This window comes from Coenobita brevimanus, chromosome 8, assembly GCF_032717465.1.
Source record: "Coenobita brevimanus isolate Jiangsu-jjx chromosome 8, ASM3271746v2, whole genome shotgun sequence".
In the NCBI taxonomy this organism is placed as follows: Eukaryota; Metazoa; Arthropoda; class Malacostraca; order Decapoda; family Coenobitidae; genus Coenobita; species Coenobita brevimanus.
Window position 1 is genome coordinate 38,069,991 of NC_136961.1, and position 6,000 is coordinate 38,075,990.

Sequence of the window (6,000 nt, forward strand, 5' to 3'; positions counted from 1 at the left end):
GGACTTTAATAAAGCTTTTCGTAGGGACTCACACGAAAGGTTGGTTAGCAGGGTTCGAGCACATGGTATAGGCAGTGACATCTTGAAGTGGATAAATTCCTGGTTGAAGGGACACAAGCAGGGAGCATTAATAAACGGTATTGAGATGGATTGGGGATTAGTAAGTAGCATGTACCACAGGGATCAGTACTCGGTCCCTCATTGTATCTGTATAAAAGATCTAGAGTCTATATCAATTATATGTTTGCTAATACTGTTTGTGATTCCAAAGTCTAGATTTTAAACGTAGAAATCACTAGCATTATTAGCAAATTTGCTGATGACACAAAAATAAGGTGTATCATCAACTCAACTGCCGACTGTGTTAGCTTACCTTGAAATAGAGTACAAGTGGTCTAAACATTGAGGATTGGAATTTAATGTAGAAAAATGTAACGTACTTCACGTGGAGAACACCAATGTCGATACTAGATACTATTTAGATAATATGAATGTCATAAATCGGAATAAGAGGGATCTACTAGTCATGGTTAGTAAAGACCTTAAACCAAGGCAACAGTATAGTAATGAGAGAAATAAAGCAAATAGGATCCTAGGCCTTATTTCGCGGAGCTTGAGCAATAGGACATCTAAAATAATACTTCAACTTTATCTGCCATTAGTAAGGCCACATTTAGACTATACAGTGTAATTTTGGTGTCCGTACTATAGACTGGATATAAATTTGTTAGAAAATGTACTGAGTAGACTGACAAAAAGGTTCGGAACCTTTCATATGAAGACAAACTGAGAGGACTACAAACATCTGCACTCACTAGAAAGGCATAGAGAAAGGGAAGACATAATTTTGGTGTTTAAGCTGATGAAGGTAATAATTAGAGATATTTGCAATGTACTGAAAGTGAGCATACACAACAGAACTTTCAAACTAGATAAAATCCGTTTTCGTAAGGAGATTGGTAGAATTGGTTTGGCAACAGAGTAGTGGACGAATGGAATAAGCTACCTAGTGATGTAGTTGCTGTCCCTTCCTTTGACAGTTTCAGGCATAGGCTAGATAAGCATATGACAAGAAAGGGTTGGATATAAAAAAAAATGTAATAACCAGTACTAATTCATTCCTTTTCCTTTCCAGGATTCACTAAGATAGTCTCGTCTTTCCTTTCGCGTTTCCCTATAAAATAGAGTTCCTTCTTACTTTTTCCTGCCTGTTCCGGCTGGAGGATTTGGTGGGTAGGGGAGAGTCTTCTTCCTTGGTACTCATGTCTTAGGCTATTAGTTTAGTCACTCTTGTAGGAGCTGCCTGGCATGGGGCCAACTGGCCTACAGCAGTTATCCTCTCTTCTTATGTTCTTATGTTATGTAATAGAATAAGACAGGGATAACAAAGAAGGCTCTCCCCCACCCACCAGGCCCTCCAGTGGAACCCGGCATAAAAACTTAAGAAGGAACATTACGCACAATAGAAACCTGACTTGGATATTTTGTAGAAAACTGCGAAAGAAAAGAAAAAAAAAAGACTATTGTAGTGAAAAATGAGAAGCCAAAAGAAGGAATTAATACTGGTAATTGCGAAATTTCTTATATCCAACTCTTACTTGCCATATGCTTATTTAGCCTATACTTGAAACTTTCAGTGGAAGGGGCAGCAACTACATCAACGAGGTATCTTATTCATCCGTCCAGTACTTTGTTTCCAAACCAATTTCCACCTACCTCCTTCCTAAAACGGAATTTATCTAATGTGAATCATTTAGTTCTAGTTCTATCGCGTAAGCTCACCTTAAATACCTAGTTATTATCTTCCTTATTTATTCCTTTCATCCATTTAAACACATCAATTAAGCCTCCCCTCATTCTAAGCCTTTCTATTTAGTGCAAATTTGGTCTTTCCAGTCTGTCTTCATATGAAGGTTCAGTCGTGTTAAAAAAGAATAAATGAAGTAAATAATTTTTTATATAAAAAATTTTAAACACAAATCTATGGACCACAAAGAATGCAATACAATACAGAAAGCACAATGGCGAATGTAGTGAGACTGAATATTAAAGAAGGATGTGTAGGGTGTGGGAAGGTGATTATCAAGCATGAGACTACTGGCATACCCCAATTATTCTCTCTCTCTCTCTCTCTCTCTCTCTCTCTCTCTCTCTCTCATAATTAGCTTTGCGAATTAATCAACATGACCAACAATATGGCCATAGTTTACGGATAATTACACATTTCAGTGCATAGAATATTGTTTCTGCTGGCAGGAATCCCGCCACTGCGACCAATATTATGTGTCGGTTTATAGATTCCTCAACTGGTCAATATATCAGCTTATTGGAACCCCACAGCTGATCACCAATTATATATCAGCTTAGAGGTGACCTCACTGTTCCAAGCAAGGTTAATAACGTTGCGCCTGGTCGAAGTCACTTCAGGCTGACACTCTCCACCAAATGTCTTTCTCACACACTGGAGATGGTGGGAATCGGTGTAAAATCCTGTTGAAGGAATTTAGAGGTAGCGTGTGCAGGTGAACTGAAACTGAGCAGATTAAATATCTCTTTATTGGCCCAAAGAAAGATACAACTGCGACACAGAGAAGTCAGAGCTAATACGTCCCTCTCGTTTGAATGATAAGTGCGTTCTGCTGGGTGTGGCGCTGAGGTCAACATATTCAGAGGTGCCAAACCCCACAGACAACTGGGATTTATACATGAATAGAAGCATCATAACTTTACCATGTACACACAACAAAAAAACTATCGTTACACCTTCTGCGCGATATAAAATGACACACGAATGAAGGTTTTTGATAACAGCCTCCTCCATTGGTATCCCTGCGTGTGTTTGTTGCATATTTATTATAAGCTATATCCATTGCTTCTCCCATGCATATTTCTACCTCGTCCTATTTGGCAACTCACCCACTGTCAGGCTTACCAACCCTAGCGAGACAGCCAGGTTGTTCAGTATGAAACACATCGGACCCCCCTGTAACGATTATTTTTTTTTGCTGTGTGTACATTATACACCTCAATAAAGTAGTACTGATTACATTCAAGTATACCAACAAGGTAAATATTTTCCCCAAGACTTTAAACATATATTCAATATATTTGTCTATCGCCTTCCCTTTACCTTAGGTTGTTTTGATTGAAAAAGGCTGTCTGATTGCGCATCCCATCCCAAGCCACACTTTCCAGTGAAATGGTGTTTGGTTGCTTATCATTCACACTATATTACACATTGTTAATTATGAATAAACAACTATGTATGTAATACGTAACAATAGTGTGAAACTACAACTCGTCATGGGAAACGATGTTGGCACCAGAACAATATATAACAGAGAACATGGATAGCATGCCATTAAACATATGCATGTGTATTTACAACAACATGCAGACTGATTTATGTAATCATAAAAATCTACGTATGTAAATATATATATGCAGTAAGAATGCAGAGAGAGAGAGAGAGAGAGAGAGAGAGAGAGAGAGAGAGAGAGAGAGAGAGAGAGAGTTTTTGCTCGGAAATATTTGCGAGGATAACTAATATCCTTTCTATCACAAAATGTTTGCAAATATCGTTATCTTTTTTCCATTGCATTACGTAACTCACTATGACCAATTCTAACCAAAAAGCCGAAAAAATTATTTTCATATACTTTCATGTCGTGACTTCCGACAATGTCGCGCCGTCGCGTCGCGCACAATCGCCAAATTTTTGTAAGATATCTTTGTGCACTCCCTGGACTTACTCGGACTTACTACAAAAAGAGTTAGGCCGATGTTTATTACCATTCTCTTGAAAGAAACGAACAAACGCACAAACAGAGATTTTCGCTTTTGGCGATTTCCGACAATTTCGCGCCGCCGCATCGTATATGCTCACGAAAATTTGTGTTGAATATTTTACTGACACTCCTGGACTTATCCCGACCTAATGCAAAGGAATTAGGTCCAGATCTATTACCGTTCCCTTGAAAGAAACGAACAAACACACAGGCAGATATAAACTTATGCAACTTGACTTCAACTCTATATGTATAAATTTAGATAGACGGATAGATAAATAGGTAGGTAGGTAGATAGATAGACAGAAAGACAGATAAAATGACTGACTGACTGACTGACTGACTGATAGAGAGAGGGGGAGATACATATATATATATATATATATATATATATATATATATATATATATATATATATATATATATATATATATATATATATATATATATATATATATATGTTGATGAGTGTCTGCAGAGTTTTGGAGTGAATGTGAATGTGGTAATGATGGGAGATCTGAATGCTAGAGTGGGAAATGTACCAGTTGAAGGTGAGTTGGTATGCATGGTGTGCCTGGAAGAAATGAAAATGGGGAACGAATGATAGGGAGGTGTGTTGAGTGAGACATGGTGATTGGAAATACGCTGTTCGAGAAGAAAGATATTTATAAGTATACTGGGTGAGACAGGAGGGTGGAATGGTTGTGGATAAAACATTGATGGACTATGTGGTTGTGTCTAGGAATGTAATAGGAAGATTGTTGGATGTGAGAGTTCTGAGAGGGGAGGGTGGAAGTATGTCTGACCACTACCTGGTGGAGGGAAAGTTAAGAGTAGGTAAGAGATGGGTAAGAGCTAGGAGGGTTAGGTGTGGCAGGGAGGTTTTGAAAGTAAGTGAGTTGGATAAAAGAGAGAAAATGACAGAGTATCAGGAGAAATTGAAAGATGAGTGGAACGCAGTGAAGGATCAGGAAAATGGCAGTGTGCAGGAGGAATGGCAGTTGTTTAAGAGTGCTGTGGTGGGGCATGCAGAAGAGGTGTGTGGTGTGAGACGTCTGGGTGGTGGTGTAAGAAAAGGAAGTGAATGGTGGTGCGAGGAAGTACGAGTAAGTATGGCTGTGGCTGAGAAGAGACGTGCATGTGAAGTGTGGCTGCAGAGGAAGGATGAGGTGTCATTATGAGAGGTATAAGGAAAAGAGGAATAGGGCGAGAAGGCCTGTGCATGATGCTAAAGTGGCAGCAGATGAATGGTGGGGTAGGCGACTGACTGAGAATTTTCAACAGAATAAGAAAATATTCTGGAAGGAGGTGAAAAGGGTGCGAAAGGGAGAGTCTGGGAAGGAAGAGCGAGTAAAAGCAGAGGATGGAAGGATGTTAATTGAGATGGATGCAGTAAGGAAGAGATGGGCAGGGTATTTTGAAAGATTGTTAAATGTAAAGGAGGAAAGGGTGGCTGAGATTGTGGCGGATGGAAGGGTGCAATGAATAAATGTGTTGGAAGAGTTGAATGATTCTTTGATCACGAAGGAGGAAGTGGTATAGGCAGTAAAGGAGATGAAAACAGGGAAAGCTGCAGGTATGGATGGGTGTGGTGTGGAATGCCTGAGAGGTGGTGGAGTGACTATTGTTGACTGGTTAGTAAGACTGTTGAATCTGTGCTTTGTGAAAGGTATGGTGCCAATTGACTGGGCAAGTACTTGTGTGGTCCCGTTGTATAAAGGCAAGGGTGATAAGTATGAATTTACTAGCTTTAGGGGTATAAGTCTCTTGAGTGTTGTAGGTACGGTGTATGGTAGAGTGTTACTTAAGAGAGTTAGAGAGGGTACAGAGGGAGTGATTGGTGATGAGCAGTGTGGCTTTAGGAGAGGGAGGGGATGTGTGGATCAGGTGTTCGCTGTGAGACAAGTATGTGAAAAGTATTTAGCACAAGGCAAGGATGTGTTTTGGGCATTCATGGATTTAGAGAAAGCGTATGATAGAGTTGACAGGGAGGTTTTGTGGACTGTTTTAAGATTGTATGGACTTGATGGTAGGTTACTAAAAGGGGTGAAAAGTTTTTATGTAAATAATAGAGCGTGTGTAAGAGTGGGAAATGCTGTGAGTGATTGGTTTCCCATGAGAGTGGGGTTGCGACAGGGATGTGTGATGTCGCCTTGGTTGTTTAATATTTATATGGATGGTGTTGTAAGGGAGGTGAATGCAAGAGTTTTAG